At 37.6% G+C, this 17818-nt stretch overlaps 1 long non-coding RNA gene across 2 annotated transcripts in view; it reads right to left on the bottom strand.

The window, feature by feature from the left end:
- LOC146767872 (uncharacterized) overlaps positions 1-17111 on the bottom strand; it is a 95961-nt gene extending 78850 nt beyond the window's left edge. The window contains exons 1-2 of one of the 2 annotated variants that reach the window (XR_014953698.1): positions 11241-17111; positions 10779-10958 (exon numbers count right to left, since the gene is read on the bottom strand). This is a non-coding gene — a long non-coding RNA (uncharacterized LOC146767872). Of the gene's footprint in view, positions 1-1754; positions 10959-11240 lie in introns of those variants that run through there. The other variant, XR_014953697.1, reaches the window with a different exon arrangement.
- Positions 17112-17818: the final 707 nt, after the last annotated feature.

The raw sequence follows: 17818 nt of genomic DNA, 5'->3' as shown, positions 1-17818 counted from the left end.
TCATAATTGAACCACTTTGATTAAGTTAAAATCAGAATACATTAATATACTCACCACCAACATCCTCACACATTTTCATTTTTCTGACAACTCAGCTACCTCATTGATTTCATGTGCGAATGCTCTGGAAACATGGAAGGCACTACAAATTCATTGAATAAATTGGAAAATTATATTAGAAGTTTATTTATCAGCATTTTACTATCAGACTAGAAGGATATTATAGAGGTATATTGGCCAACATTGTGGATGATAAAATAAAAAAAGCTTATTACAGTTTTATGCAGGGTGAGTTAAACAAAATGAATTTAAACTCAACTATAGCAAACTGAGGAAATTATTTGGAAAAAACCAGTTTCAACTTGAATGCAAACTTTTTCACATATGCAGAAATATTATGTAGAAATAATAACTCCATAAACTAACAGAAGAATGACTGGCTGTACAACAGCTCTGCTGAAAAGCACCTTGTGGTTATAGCAGATAACCAGGCAAACCCAAGTCACCAAACTTGTGATGCTGAGAAAAAGATAAGTATCATATTTATGAGTACAGTGTCATTCGCAAGAAGCAGCACAATTTCTGGTACTACTGCTTTGTCCTCTTTGGCTGCTTCTATATCAGTAAGGGTCCCATCTGTACCTAATGTCTCGTCCACCTGAAGGGTCTTCTCTATATGTGTAGAACAGTTGATGAAAATGTTGAGGGACAGGACAAGTCAGAGATGAAAACTACAGCCTGTGAGAAACTGGTCCTGGTGAAGTCAGAGTGTTTAGAAAACAAAGACTCAGATAAATTTACTGAAAGTCTTGGGATACTTAAGCTGGATACGTAGAAACATAAAATCTAGGTACAAAGAGGACAAAGATCAGCTGTTCCCTGTGCCTGTATCAACCACATGACCACTGAAGAAAGCCCCAAGGGAGCTGAGGCACTTACTCCACTGGAGTTTCAAAGAACAATTTGAACAAATGTCTGTCAGGATGTATAAATGTCTTTCCATTTGATAGATGGTATCTTTCCCTAATCTATTTTCCTATTACATTATTTGAAAATGCAGCAACAGTCTAAATTTTCTAGACGAGGAGAGTCCAAACTATAATAGAGTACAGTGGTTACTACTATGGCAACCAAAAATTCCCCCAAGTGTTCATGGTCAGGAACTGCCCCTAATGCCACAGGAGCAATTGCCAGCAGGTGATCAGAGCACAGCAGGCTAAAAGATTTAGCCCATCTCCTGCCATGTTTCTCTCTTTGTCTTTGCTTTCTTGATGAAGTAGACAGCAATCTTTCCAATCTGTCCCCAAGTTACTGTCTAAAGAGACAGTGACAAATGGTGAATTTCCCTTTAGCTACTAGTGGCATTTCAATATCCAGGAATTCACACTGGGATATTTATGAATGAGCTTTCAAGTCAGAGAACACACAGCATCTAGAGGTTGCCTAAATTCCAATCATCACTTGAGACAACTGCAAAATTGCCTTTTTTTTTTCCTACCAGAAGAAAGCAGAGATCAGTTTGAAGATGTGATCTGTATTTTTGCTTGCCTCGTGCGTTTGGGTAATGTCATTTGATCCAGGGGTAAATACTATTCTTTTAGTAAGTGCTCGTAGCATTTCATCTTCCTCCTTATTTTGCCCTGTAAATTTGTGGGTATTTCAGCATTATAGTATCTTGAGTCCTTAAGGAAAAAAATGTAATCTAACATCTGGGGGAAAAATAATTGGTTATATAATGAAAGAGGAGGCAAATCTTGGAAAGTTTATTATTTATTATTGCAAAACACAATAGTGGAGTTGCATGTTCTTTTCAAAGAACATTTGAACTAAGAATTTATTTTAATTAGAAAGTTATATATATATATATATTTGTATTTCTTTTCCACACATACCTGCAGGTCTGATTATGTATGAACACTGCTGAAATATTTCTATGTGATTCAGATGTGCGTATTATTTTTACATTAATATATATGTATATTATGCATCTCGTTTCATTTCCATGCTGGCTTTCTAATTTGAGATAAATACAATTCCATTTAGTCTTCTTTTACATCTATAAATAGTGCAGATATAATTGGGTTTCATTCTCATAAAATTTTTGTAAGCAAAGACTAAGGTAAACATGGATTTTTTCCCCCTATATTTTGAGTTAATGATTTTTTAAAAATAACATCTTTGTCCTAAATCAAAACCACACAGCCTGTCAATGGCTTTTGGTGATTTAGAAAACAACTGTGGATCATATGGCACTCAAAGGAAGAATGAGTTCACTGAAACTACTGCCAAACAGAATTTTGGAAGCAGAAATAGAACTGGGTAGGAAGTGGTTTTCCTGTCCCGCGAAAGTTTTCGAGATCTCGTTTCTCCCATTATGCCTCAGAATTAACCGAAGACCTACTGAAGATAAGAGAAGCCCACAGCCTCCTTATTCAAGTGGCTGGTGGGGTAGGGCACTTCCCAGGAGAAGGAGCACCAAGGTTAGGCTTCTGTTCTGATCCCAGCTTGTGCCCTGAACCTCCTCATGCGTGACTCAGGATGTTCAGGTCATGTCAACTGCATATTGGGTTGGCAGCACAATCAGTTACTAGAGTGTCAATTATTTTGCTGCAGATATCTTTTTCTGCCCACCAAATTTTAGTGGTAAACTGCTCCTTTCAGCAGAGAGATTTTAAATTCTGGGGGAAAACTGCCCTTTTTCAGTTCTTAAAGACATAATTTTATTCCCATTGTCCACACCAGAGGATGCAAAATTTTCTGTTGGTGTTCTAGTGGCTGCCCATACATAGAGGTAGGATCTTGGCCACAGATCCTTAAAAGCATATTTGCACCTAACTCCCACAGAGAGACAAAGACCAGACCCAAAAAAAGTGTAATTTGGGTATTGCCACTGCAAGCTTGCAGACATATGGGACCTGCAATAGAATCCAGATGGACTATTTCTCCCTCAGTGTCTGGAGAATAGGTGTACAGTGGACTGATTTTGGGGCTTGTGTTGTCAGAAATCAGTCATATTCAGGGGATGATGGGAAACCATCCTGTCCTGAAGAACCATTTGAGAGCTTCTTGCAGCTTCAGAAGGGTTATCTGTGCTGTACTACAGTACTGGATGACACCAGCTAGCCCAAGTCTGTCCATGCTGCATATCTGCAACTCCTGTTAATATTTCAAAAGAGTGACACCAATGTATTTCTTTCTACTAAAGGCTAATTCCAAACTTGTACTGCAACCTAAGCATCCATAGTGCAGAGAGGAGCACATGCAATTCCTCCACTAACTCTGCAGGTTCCAAAACAGAATAAGCACAACAAGGAAACCCTCTGGCAATAGAGCTGCTATAACTGCACAATGAAGCTTCCAGCTACAGCACCTCAATATTCAAACCCAAATGTTACTCTGGAGCTGTATTAAAAGAGATTAGCAGTCTTTACTCTGTCCTCCCCGCATCGGAGCCTGCAACTTCAGCCCTTCCAGTGCCGAGCTGAGGAAGGCAGCCCATCCATTAATAGCAAGCCTGAGTGCAGTTGATAAACTCGATCCCTGCTGCTTCTTTTCCGGTGACATCACTGTTTCACGTCCTGGATTTCTGCTACCAAGTCGCGCTCAAGGCATCGCTGCAGCAGAGGGCGCTGGCCTCGGGCCGTGGTTCAGAGCAATGCTGATGCTGCAGGTAAAAGGGGAGACTTCCGGAGAAGTAAAGAGAAATGTGTTTGCCCTCCTTTTTTGTTTGATATCATTTCGCTCCCAAATGCCTTGATGCTGAAAGATGATGGATATTTTAAACAGCATCGTTCTCACAAAGCAAAAAGAGAACAAGCGGTCTGCTGCACAGCTGTGTTCAAACCCACCCACTGTACACAGAGTCTAGTTCAGCCTTACTTTCTTATGAGGGCAATAAGTGTGCGCATAGAATGAAATTAAGAACCCTTCCAAGTTCCGGGCCAGGTGCTGGGCAGATGTACAGCGAGGGGGTGAAGGGATTGTAGGGAAGCACTGAAATGAAATCTTTTCTCATAGACCACCGTGAAGCTGCAGAGCCCCTGCAGAGAAGTCTTGCTGAGACCTGTGCCTTACCTGGGAGCCCACAAGAGAAAATGGGGATGGGAGACTTCTGCTCAGCAGAGGACTCAGCCTTTCCACGCCCATCTCCATCCAGTGCTCATTCCACTGCTCCTTTGTTCTCATGCACAGAACTACCCACTACAAGTGTATCTCTTCCTCTGTGTCAGGCTCTGACGCTTCTTTGCAGAACGACTCTCAGAAGCAGCAAGGGGATACATTTGGCTCCTGGTAGCTGTTGCCGACTTTTATTAGTACTTCATTTTCAGACAATGGTAGGAAAAGAGCTATCTGAAATCCGCATTTGGTTGTTGGCAGTCAATACATAAAGTTTCACAAGTGAGATTTAGTATCAGTCATGTAGAAAATATTGAAGAATTAAGACTACACGTACTTTTACATTTTCATTATATAGTCCAGATCATCACTTTCTGTTAACTAGCTACATTGAAATTTGCAGTGACTGATTGAACTTCTGAAGAGAACAGAAGTTAAGCTGCTGTGATGAAGTGTCCATGTAGTTCATTTGGCCTCATTAAATGCATTTTAGGTGAATATATTTTTAATGCCATTTAAAATAAAAATATGGAAATATGGAAATGGTCAGAAAATATTGATTCTCAAGTCCAAATCTTTAAACTTTTAACTTCAACATTTTTAAATTTTTTTCTAGTTTAAAGGAACAACAATGACATCCAGTGGCTGTAAATTTTTACTTCCATGTTTGACACCACGTCCAGTGTAGAAAATAGATTTGTGCCTCATAAAATTGTAAAATAAGATATGAATTTAAATACATACTGAGTAGAGGTGCAAAGTCTTAACATGTAACCTTGAGACATTTTACAGTAGCTATTGTTCTGGAATGTATGAATGTTCATAAGAAAATTTTTTGGTAACATTGAAATAAGTACAATGAATTTGCTCTAGAACTCTGAAACCAATTACAGTTGGAATAAAATTAGCATATGCTTTTAAAAACTACTTTACATCTATAAGATCTTGTTAGTAGCAGCCCTTTCTTTTCTGCCTCCTACGCCTATTTTGTGTATTTAGAAGCCAGGAGTACCTGGTAGCTTTTCTAGAATGATATGGAGCATACCAGCCCTAAAGATATATATCTTAAGGATGAGGAATGTCACTTATCATTATTTCTCCCATCCCTAAGAAAAATAAAATATTTATTGCCAAAAATATTGGGGGGGAAAAAGTTTAATTGAGGAAGTCAACATTCTTTTCCAAGGTTCTATGAACTAGGCTGCAAATGAAGGGAAGCCTCTCAGCCTGAAGGTGCATTCACTTATGGAATTTAATTTTCTCTGCTGGTAAAGATTCAAAAAAACGTAATTAAAATTATATAGGAGTTTATTTAAACAAATTTTTTTTAGCAGATCAATAACCAGAAGACTCTAGGAATAGTACCACCCTCTTTTTTCTTTTTTTTTTTTTCTTCTATGGACGGTTTTTCTTCTTATTTCTCTTTGTACCTGCACTGTCCAGCTTGCAGAACCTCTGACAAAAGGTTTCCACACCTCCAGCTCGCGAGTCACTGGGGTGACCCAGTGCTACTCATTACCCACAGAGCTGCTGCAGCCCTGGGCAACACCAGCTACTGATGGCATTCTACACCTCCACTCTGGCTCACACAGCACACACCACCTCAAATCCCTCTCCTGGTCTCAGCTTCAGGGCTCTCAAGCTCCTGTTCTGCAGTAGGTAAATCATTTTTCTTCAGGAGCTGGAAATAATCTAGGAACTTCCCCAGGGAGCCAGACAAACCTGGACTTGCAACAGGGGATGCATGGATTTCAGTTAAACATCAGCATTTAAGGCAAAGATGGATTTATGTGGAGGGAAAGGGATTCAGCAATCTCTCCTGTGGCCAGTTGGATTTAATGAGACAGCTCTTGCTGTGGAGATTTCATTCCCAATCTAGCAGCCCAGCAGGGATGAGTTAATAGGTGGGCTTCTATTTTTTGTTACATAGTCATTCTCCTTCAGTTTAGCTTCAAGTTGTGCATGTCAGCACATTTGAGAACAGTAAAATCAGTATAAAAAAAAATTACTTGTTCTTTAAAAAAAATACAAGTTATGAAAGAATAGAGGTGTTTCTCTTCTGCCAAGACTAAATCTGTGTTTCGTGCTCTGTGAAATTTTCTGTAAAACAGAATATCTCTGTTTTATATATAATATATAAACAGTATATATGATTTTTACTTATCTGTCTATATTTGGCAGAGTTACAAACAGAATAGTTTTACACTTGGAGAAATGTACCTGACATATCATCTGCACTAGAAATTAATTTAACTAATCTCAATCTTTTCTTTTTGCTGGTGGTACCTGACAGCTTCTTTCACCCAGCATTACTTGGAATTATTTACCAGCTTTTATCAACAAATTTCTCCATAACCTTGTAAACACCTTGAAAATATACACAGTCAAAAACTGAAATCATGGCAGTTAATTTTAAGATATATAGACTGTATAATCGTTTGCTCTAAATGGATTGGCATGATCGTTTCTCAGGTAAGGAAATGCATTGCAGTCTTCCCTCTCTCAGATTGGAGAGTAACTGATGTTTCTCCTGGTGTAAAATACATTTGAAAATCAAAGAGAAACTCAGGCCTTGATTTCTTCCTAACGTGGTGTTCATGTCTCATGGTAAAGTCTCCTCCCAACTGTATTTAGGAAACAGGCACAAACCTGCCAAGAATTGTATATGTCTTGATGGGATTGAAAGTATTATTACTGAGGAAAACTACAGAGTGAAGGGAGGAAAAGGCTTGTTGATTTGCAATGTGATCTTCCCCTCTCTAGTGACCTGTCTTTGCTACGCACATTGATCAATTATGAAAAGCAAAGGCAAAATTAGACTAAAAGGTTTCTAATTATCAAAGCATGTGTATCAAAACCTTCATTTTTGCATTTTTACAGACACAATTATGACAATTATGTTTATGTATGTATAGCATAAAATATATACAAATAAATTTATACTAAAGTCTAGAGGTATTAAGGGAATAACTGTAAAATGATGCAAAGTCTCTGACACTGCACAGATATTGCAGGGAAAGAAAATTCTTCCTTAGTTACACACATTGCAATTTCATCATTGTTCTGCATTATCCTTTATTTGAGACCAAAATGAAGCCAAAAAGAGAAATCCCTGTGGATATCAACTGTCATCATTTTATTGCCTTGAGTGAAATCAATTTGCAGCTATAATTTTTAGAGTGTCTGCCATGTCCACCACTCACACTGGAGTTCACCTCCTCTCTCCATCTCCTGCTCCCTGACTAGTCACTGCCCACTGGAACAGGAAGGCCAGCACCTTTCCCAGCAGACAGCCAGTGTTTGTTATGGATGGGACACTGAAGTTAAAATCTGTGGTTTTGATAAAGCATGAAGCTCTCCAGCAACCCATTTCACTGGGGAATTAGCTAAATGGTTCCCCTCATCAGTGGGAGCCATGGTCTAGTTTCCAGGTGCATCAAAAGAAAAATAACTGTTCTGTAAAAACAGAAGTTTAGTAGAACTTTACTTGCTAAAATATGTGCTCTCTCTCCCCTTAGGAAGAGAGAGCAACATTTCACTTTTTATTATTTTCATTAATATTACTTTTGTGCTTGCAGTCCAAGCAAGGCTGAGGAAGAGGAATTTGCAACCACAGAATAAGGGTCGCATTCCCATTCTAACAAGTTTGCAATTCAGAGGCAGCAGATGGACCCAGACAGATGGCAGGGCAGAGGCACTATGAGACACAACTGAACTCAGAGCATCCCCCTGCCTAATGTTGCTGACCTTGTGTAAGCCCAATGGCCACTTTTGGGATGGTACTTAAAAAACAGGGAAATCAACATCTGGAATTTACATCCCCTTGTAATAAAAGTAAGAGATAATTTAGGAGCAGAAATACATATATTAAAATGCGCATATATTAAAATATATATATAATGTTCATATACATCACTAGAAAAAGTTTCATAGAATCATGGAATAATTTGGGCTGGGAAGAACCATTAAAGGTTATTTAGTCCAACCCCTCTGCCATGAGCAGGGACACCTTCCACCAGACCAGATTTCTCAGGGCCCTGTCCAATGTGTCCTTGAATGTATTTAGGGATGCGGCATCTACTGCCTCTCTGGGCAATCCATTCTTGTGTTTCACCCTCCTCATTGTAAAAAAATTCTTACTTAAACCTAGTGTGAATCTACCTCTGTTAGTTTAAAACTATTACTCCTTGTCCTATTGCTACAGGCCCTACTAAAAAGCTTACCCCCACCTTTCTTGTAGCCCCTTTTAGCTGCTGGGAGGCTGCTGTAAGGTCTTCTCAGAGCCTTTTCTTCTCCAGGCTGAGCAGCCTCAGCTCTCTCAGCCTTCCCAGGAGAGGTGCTCCAGCCCTCCTGGACTCACTCCAATGGGTCCATGTCTTTCCTGTGCTGCGGACCCCAGAGCTAGATGCAGCTCTCCAAGTGGGTTCTCTGGAGGTCAGAGTAGAGGAGCAGAATCACTTTGATCTGCTGGCCACCCCTCTGTGGTGAAGCCCAGGACACAACTGGCACTGTGAGCTACAAGTGCCCATTCCTGGCTCCCACCCAGCTTGTCACCACTAGAGCATCCCAGTACTTTTCAGCGGGGCTGCTCTCAACCTCTTCATCCTCCCATCTGTGTAGATACTGACTCTTTGCAAGGTGCAGCACCTTGCACTTGCAAAATTTAGGATTCCTAATATTGGTTCCTGCATAAGCATGCGTTTTGGCTCCCACTACCATTTTATTACTGATGGTCAAACCTAAGCAGTTTTCTCTGTCAGGATAATCATCAAGTTACCTGGGTTTATGGCACAGAGAATAAATGGATACATAAACTTTCACCAGTCTATATTTTTTAGAGTGTTTTTATTTTTAAAACAAGTTGTTTTCTTAAAAAGGATATATTTAGTTTGCTTGTGATACCAACTATTAAAAATAAGAAAAAAGTAAATCCAAAAACTTTTAGAAGTCCTTTGTCCAGTCTTTGTACATTCAGGTGCCCTTTAAACAACTTTATTTATCAAATTTGTTGATAAAATAATTTGTGAATTAAAATATTTATTTACAAATACAAATTAATCACTTCAAAACAACCTCTTTAATAACAAATCTCTGCTGTGAAATCCACATAGGCTATTTTTTTTGTTTCACTTGCCCTAAAACAAGGAGAAAATTATTACAGGTCACTGTAATTAGCTTGATTAGCCTCACCTTGTTCAAGCATATTCCTAGAACAGAGACCTTAAGGTGAATATTCTAACAGCCTTCTACTTTGTAAAAGAGTGTTATATTTACCATATAAAAGCCTGGCTTAAAAAAAAATTCATTTTCTTTTGATTTCTCTATATGCTGCTGTGGAATTTATCAAATCTTACTCTTTAATGAGGAAGACAAATTCTGCCCATACCAATACTAAAATTATGATATCACTTGTGACAAAAATAAATGTGTGGTTTTATTTCAAGATAGCTAGTTGGTCTTATTTCTTTTAATGTGAAACCTGACTGTGGATTGTGCACAGGTTGTTCTCATCCTACTATTTAGAGCTAGCCTTATTCCCCTTCTTAGGTCATCTGGATTAGCTGGGTAGCTGTGAAACCTAAGCATTTGTACTAGAACTTTACAACAGGACAGCTTTAAGAAGCTGTCAGTATAAATAATTTTCAGTATAAAGCAACCCCAAAACACTATTGTTTTCAGCCAAGAGAGCCTAATTCTTTGAGTGTGTTATCACTATGAAGGAAAATAACTTTACCCCAGCCAAAAGCAATAGAAACTCATTTGTAATAAACTGGAGAATGCATCTGAATCTGGTCTTAAACAAAAACACTCACAGCGCACAGGTAAATTCTGTATTTCAGGTGTGTTTTTTTGAATGGAGCCAGTGATCTGCCCGGGTGGGTTCAAAGAGGGTGAGAAAAGATGTCCCTGATCATACAGGGAAGGACAAAGCCTTGGAAAACAGGAACACCAAGAAGAGGCCAGTTGCTCTGCCTTAGCAAGAGGGGCTCTGTTGAAGCTGAGAACTGCAGTGAGTTAGCTTGCACTGGGGGGAATGATGGGGGCCCTAGCAAATTGGGAAAGACAAGACAAAATTTTTTGGAGCTTGGTCCAAGGCAGTTTCAGTGTGTTTTAATCAAAGAGGAATATGACTTTCTTCTATTTTTTTCCTTATTTTTTCTTTTCTTTTCTTTTAAACTCTAGGGGACATTGTAATCCCCAGCTTCTCTACTTTCAGTCCTGCCCTTGCTGCAGAATGAGAACTGGTGTGATCTATTGTTAATGTTTGAATGGATTTCTGTTTGGGGTGGGATACCAAATGTAGGCCTGCTGAGCCACAGAAAATAAATAATGGACAGGAAAACTTATTTTCCAGGCTTAAGTAAAGAGGGATGAAGAGTAGGGGTTAGTGAGGGAGGGGCTGGAAAGGTAGTTGGTTAAGATTTATTTGGCAGACATGTACAACTATCCTGTTTGAGTTGTATTTGAATTAATTAACTTCATCTGTGTAAACTGGGTCAGTATCCTGTAATTTCCTAAGGGTATGGTAGTATCAGGAAACTAAATAGTCAGCAGAGCTGGTTGAATAGTTAAAATAACTGATTTACAAATAGTTTCTGGAATAAAACCACTGAGTTTCATTTCTTATTATTTATTGGGCAATATAGGAAAATTTATCTTACCTGAAAAATGTCCTTTCTGTAAGAGGGGAAGTCCACAGCTCCTTGGGTTTTCCTCTCATACTTTCCACTCTCTGGAGGCAGAGCCAGGCTGGTCAAATGAGGCCATACATCAGCAAATCTCACAAGTTTCCAGTGCAACTCCATAGAAAGTAGTCCTTTACAGCTTAATTCACAGCTAAGCTGATAAAGAGGGAGAGAGAAAGAAAAAAAAAAAAAGAATCACACAATTCCTGCTGCAGAAAAGTTTAAACTTCCCTGACAACTGCTTTTATGTTCCATAACCTTTCTCATAAAGATATGAACATCTGGGAGAAGGAGAAAGCATTTATAAACAGCATAGCTGGCAAGTTTGCTTGACTCAGAACTGCCCTTCTTGTGCTAGGTAGGTAGAGGAGGCTTCCAGTTTTCTTCCTAGAAGAAATTAAATGCATACAACCTTCATCCTAGGAAAGACTACAGTACCCATTAGGTGTCAGGGAATACAGGAAAATGGTGAATGCAAAAGGCATATCTTGCTGCCCTCTCTTTAAAAAAAAGAATATCAGTTCAGAGACAGCATGTGAAATGTGCTGCTTCCTCCTGATAATGGCAGGATATGAGAAGGTTTGCCCGTATGGTTTTGAGGCCTTAAGATTATAGTGAAAGAAATGCGTTTCTGTGCATGTTGGAAAAGAGCTGCCTAGCCTGAAAACTTCTATGGCTCATGAGGAAAATCCACAAATATTTAAAAGAAAGAAGGGTATTGCCAGCATTTAGAGCTTTGGCAAAATATTGATTTAGTCATCCAGTAACTGGAGTGTTACCAGCAGGTTGTTATTTTAATTTTTAATTAATGATTAGGATTACAGATTACCATGATGTGAGACTTCTGAATATTTCATTTACTTGCCTCTTAGAGGTTTTTTCTGACATCATTGATTTTTAGAAGATTTTTTCCAGTGTTTGTGGGGTTCATATGTAGCTAAACAAAACATAGAAACAGTTCTGTTAATTAGTATTACTTCTCCTAGACTGTAACCTTTAAAATTAACCTTTAAACACAGTATTTACTGAAAAGATTATAAGGTTAAAAGCCTTCAAAGAAGAAAATTTATCAGAATTTCAGAAAGAAAAAGAAACTGCATATTCAGTGAATTTAATTTCTAGCTAGGAACTCTTTTCATTAGCAGAGGTTTGAGAAGCCTAGTATCTGCTTTTGAGAACTGCTCTGAGGTTTTACAAAGTCTATAGTAATCTAGAAACTGAGCTTATGTATCACCTGTAATAAATTTTAAAAAAATATATTTCTAACTGTATCTCTATTGCTAAATAAATGAGAGATATTCATAAAATCTTTGAGCATATCCTGTCTGCTGAATATATTCTCAAAGCAGAAAAACGTGTGGTGAATCCATGTGGATAGCTTGCTTTAGTTCTCCCTCCTATATCTTCTTAATTTTTTCTATCTTTTGATGAGTAAAATTTTGTTGATACACAACCAAGAAGAAATTTTGAATGCATCTTGCCTCTCAAAGGAATTACAATATGCAAGCAATATTTTCCTTCATCTTACGCCATCTTGCTTTCTTCACGGACTCCAAACACAAGGACGAAATGAAGAGCCTTGAAAATTAATTTTGAAGATGAATGACCAGAAGTTTCCCTATTTTGTTTTTTTCAGCAAATCAAAGCTATATCAGCAACAAGCTACATGATCTTGCAGATGCAGACACAGATGTAGAGGCCTCTGAACTACGTCCAAAACTGGAAGCAGCACAGTCACCACATCAACATGATGCCCTGTCATAATTAACTAATGGCTATATGGCTGCCACAACCCACTCAAATATTGTGCACAGCTCTATCCACTCTAGACAGATTGTATTTTTGCCAAATTTTTTGCCTGCATCTATTTGTGCACTCTCACTGCAGTGCATGATACCAATAAGGCTGCAGATATATGTGAAAAAAAAAAAAAGTATAAATCCTTGCTAAAAATGAAACCAGTGCAAAACAAACCTTGGATAAGAACAGGTTGCTGACTGGTAACGCTCTCCTAAAATATGTTTCTTCAGTCTAATTTAGAGCAGGCTCTCAGGAGCAGTAGTGATAAAAGAAGCAGTATAAGTGGTGGCATTTAATTAAGTATTCACAGTTAATTTTTCAGATTTAAACCTCATTTCCATCTATTTTTCCTATTGTTCTGTGATATTTAGTGGTTTGTGACCACTATGACAAAACACCTCAACATATGTTCAACAGTAACCTGTGTGTGTGTCTACTGATTTCAGGGAGATTTCTGCCAGGTTCAAAACTGGGCTCCTGTGTTGAGCATGCTAAGACATAACACTGTATTTTAAGCAACACGTGTGTTTCTGGTTTCCAGTGTTACGAGCTCATGGATCTGGCAGCAGCAATGTTAGCTACTAATTACCCTACAAGATTGATCTCCTTTTCAGGAGAATTTCCTGCAGAATTTATGACAAGCCATTTATCTCAAGGCCATTCAAATAGAATTATGATCACAAATATTACATTTTAATAGTGGTTGTTTGAAACCAAAAAATAATTTTGTGTTCTGGGATCCCATTGTGTTTACCTAAAGAGCAATTGAGTTCTATTTGGTCCAACAGTTTACATATTTCCAAAGAGTTTTAAACTTCTTTTCTGTACTACAGAGTAATGAAGATCAGTCCACTTCCTTTGTAGCAAAGGGGCTTTTGTTTGTCATCCTGCTCTGTGCTCCTTAGGCATTTCATGATGAGGAAAAGAAACCCTCTACAGTCAATTTGTTCAATTGACTGAAGTATGCACAAAAGTAAAGAGCTGTTTAAGACATTGGGTCTTTTGTTTCTAAGCATGATGTCTACTTCTATTGAAGAGTTGTTACATCTAAATATTTAAATATTTTTATGTACTATATAATATTACAAATTTATGTAAATACATATTATAAATATGTAAAATTAAAGTGGTTGTAAATTATTTTTCTTCCCATCTAGTAGGTAAAAGGAAATTTTGTTGCATGCACAGAGACCTAGCATTTAAATCCCTTTACTGATAACAATTATGGACTCTCTTAACTTTATGTTAAAATTTACCAATTTTACTCCATTTCCTACCATAAGATCTTTCTCAAGTCCTGCTGGAGCACTGCTTAGCATTCTGTCTTTCAGTTTTCTCTGGCCTTTATGTGATTACTGAGCATCTCTACTCTCATATTACCCAATTTTTTTTATTTCCCTCAAAGGAGACCTGAGAATCAGCATATCTAAAAGAGGTAAGCTAATAAGTTACAACACTTAGTATAGAGGGGTTTTTAAACTCTAAGTGAATGAATGAAAAATGAATTAATTAAAATGTGAATGAATTAACATATTGCAGAAAGTAATGCCTATTCATTATCAAAGTGGAAGAGTGAACAGAATGAAGTTTGCAAGGGACCCAAGACCTGTCCTGAGCCTGATGGGTATTCTGGTCTGGAGGTGGTGCCAAAATGCCTAATTTGGAGATGATGCACAAATTGTGGCAAATACATTAGAGGTCAGGATAAGACATTTTAAAAATATCCTGACAAGTTGGAGGAATGATCTGAAAAATTAGGATGTGTTTCAATAAAAACAAGCAGAAAATAACATGGCTAGACAAAAAAAAAAAAAAAAAAAAAAAAAAAAAAAAAGCAGTAGGAAAAATGTTCTCTGAGGAAAAAAAACACCAGTTACCCATAAGATGATTGGAATATTGGGATATTGTGGGGGACTCTGAGTTGAAAGTGACTCTTGATTTTAAAAAAAAATTAAGCGGAGGTACTAGGACAAAAAGCAAAGATAATGCTGAGAAATGTTAGGTAATCTTTGCACTCCACTTAGCTGAAGTATTACTTCCACTTTGTGACAGTAATCCTCAAAAGGATGTGAGCCAAGAGGGCCCGTCTGCCATACAGCAGTGATAATCACAGTAGACTTGGTCACATAAATATTGAGGAAATACTAAGTAGTCTTGGGGAAGAATACAAGGAAAAGAAAATAATAACTTGAACCATGTCATACACGGATAGAGAAGGCAGAAACATTTGGCTTAAATTAAAATAAGAAAACTCAGGCTATATATTGGAAACACTCTAATGGAAGGATGATATCTGACCCCCTGGACATTTGGAGTACGTGTCTTTGCTTTTGACTTTGGAAGTCTTACAAGAAGAGGCTGAACATGAGTATCAGGAGTTATTCCCTAGAGGGATTTTTCTAACACCGTTTCTTTGGGTTTTTTTCTGTGACATATTTGCTATAAAAAGAAGCTCTTTAATGGAGTTCCAATTAACAAGCAAGAAAGATTAAAGTTTATTGTATATTGCCAAATGTACAGATTGATGTAATATAAATTCGTGTTTTAATAAGATTATATTCCAATTAATGTTTGGGAAATACTACAGGTCAACATTACAAAGAACAACAGAAAAAGATTTTGTATTTTATTGTCTTTCTGGTTATATTGTTATTTAAAGGACTGATGGGAATTAAGAGTTAATGGTCTTTGTAAAACTTGTTTTGCTTGCAGCTGTTTTGGTTCTGTTATTTGATACCCATGCTAAGCATTTCGAGAGTGAACACAGTTAAGTTACAACTTTCTGTATAAATAACCTCTTTTTCATTTTAAGTAAATTCTTTTTAGTTTGTGCCATCCTGAAGATACAAGGTAGTGACTCAACCAGGTATATCCTGCTGACAGAATTTTATTATCTTTCTGCATGTTTTTTGGTACAAAATAGCTATATATGGATTTTAAGTTATCTTTCCTTTAACTTTAGTGAAAAAAATAATTTAAAGGCTATAAATGACTCTAAAAGTATATCCTGATATCTGGTGGAAAGCAGTGAGATTTTGAAAGAGAGTGCTTGAATTTGACAACTGACCCTTTCCATGAAATTATATTTACCCACAACAGTTGTGGGTTCCAGCAATTCTCATGCTCACCAAATAAGTTTTGAGGCCAGTATTTACTGAAATTGTTCACAGTAGTGGTAGCCAAGGAAATATTTGAATATTGCTTCAAAGGGAGAAACTTAAAGTAATCAGGAGTGTTTCAGACAAATAAGACATCTCTGTTTACCCTAACCTTGCTTTTGACCACTGGTTATCAGTGTTTTACTTTAACCCTCCCCAGGTGCCACATATGTCTTTCGTAATGTGTGTTGTTAGTGAATCTACAGAGTAAACAGGAGAAATGGAGATGCTGTAAAACTGATCTTCAGAGCTGGACCTTACATGGAGACTGTAGAATTTGAGAACAGAGTGCTATAGTTCATCTGCTTGCCTGAATTCTTGATTATGTCTTTATGTCAGGTACCCAACCTACTTTTCCTTCTTATTTTGTTCCTCTTCTGCATTCACAAAATAAAAGTCAAGTGACTGGGAGAGATCAGTGCATAGATTGAAACTTGTGACTGAGCCTTAGTTCACAAAGGAAGGATACAAAAATGGCTGGAAGGGAAATTAGTCAATGAATCAAGCAAGTAAATAATTTTCAGTTCAAGGAACAGATGTGTGTTTGCCTTTTCCTGTTATGGTTTAAATGGAGAGAGTTTTTTTGATATCCAGGTTGCAACTGTATGCTGAAAATAGTACTGATTCATTTTAATATCACCCACATAATTTACAAATTCATGCATCCATGTGATTGTACCCATCCTCTGGCCATAGACTTTGCCTTCACAAGATTAGATTAATCACAATCTCTGCATGATTTAAGTCCATCTGGAAAATGAAGCTAGTGCAAAATCTGGCTGCCTCAAACCTGGCTGCTCTTCTAAGAAAGTATTGTGCCTTTGTGAAGTTCACTGCACTTTTGCCATATGATCTCCATTGGCTACCAGTAGCCACTTGAATATTTTGACCTTTTAAGCTCTAAATAATTGCATACTCAAGAGTTTAGCCTGCTTTTGTCTTATTCCTGAACCAGCTGCAAGTAGCAAACATGCTGGATTCATTTTCTTCTACCAAAGAGAGAAATCTTGGCAAAGAATGGGCTGTGATACCTTGTTCAGACTGAAAATGTAGTCATCTAGTTAGTCCTAACTTGCTCGGTATGCTAAAATCTTTTCTGTTTTGGCCTTGATCTTCAAAAGATTGTAGTACTAAGCAAAATAAAAGAGCAAATATGATTAATGTTTAGAAAGAGCTGTCTATCTAAGTCCTTTCTTTGATTTCTTTCTAATTGGGGGTCATACAGCATTGTTTCATACTAAATGATGCATGTTGTTTTATGCAGAAAGATTTTTTTTTTAATTGCATCTCCCTTGATTTAAAATCAGTCTTATTCTGTATGTTTTCTAAAATCCACAGGGTTTGGAGCACTTTTTCTCCAAACCCTTGACAACCTCCCCTCTCCCTGCCTACATCAGGCATCAGTTTAATAAATGCAGTTCAAAGGAACAAGACACAGTCTGAAGTTGAAGCACCTTTTTGGCAGCTGAGATTGGCATGAGAAGGGTTGAGATGAGGCACAGATTTCCTCCAGCTGCTTTGCACTAAGATAATCAAGATTCAGCAAGGGCACAGTGAAGCTTAGAGAAGTCAGTTGCTCTGGTGAGGCCACCTACTTCAGCTGGAAATAGACAAGATCAAGATGCCACAACCAGTTTTCTGAAAGCCTCTTTTTTTTGTTGGTGTTTTGTTTTGTTGTTTTTTTTTTCCTTACAACCCTTCTATTCTCAGAGTAAGCAAGATGAAAAATAGGCTCTAGTTCAAGGGCATAAATGGATTTTTCAAAAAGACAAAATGTAGTTCAAAAATAGGTAAGAAGGATAACACACTAAACAACCAACACTAACTAGAAAGTTGTTTGTTGCACAATGAGGGAGAATTGTACAGGAACATGACAAGACATCAAAAGCAAGACTGAAAAAGAGGTAATAGCTGAGCTGTAAGGAGCACTAATTACTAGAGAGTGGCTGGTCTTGAAATCAAAGGGTGAAATGAGTTGTTTGTCATATAAGCTCTATAAAAGGTAACAACTAACATCTCACTAGGCATGTTCAATATTAAAGCGGTATTTCTGTTCTC

This window comes from Lonchura striata, chromosome 3 (genome assembly GCF_050655825.1).
Source record: "Lonchura striata isolate lonStrDom1 chromosome 3, ASM5065582v1, whole genome shotgun sequence".
In the NCBI taxonomy this organism is placed as follows: domain Eukaryota; kingdom Metazoa; phylum Chordata; class Aves; order Passeriformes; family Estrildidae; genus Lonchura; species Lonchura striata.
The sequence above is the reverse complement of the archived record's forward strand: the minus strand, read 5'-3'. Positions and strand labels throughout refer to the sequence as shown.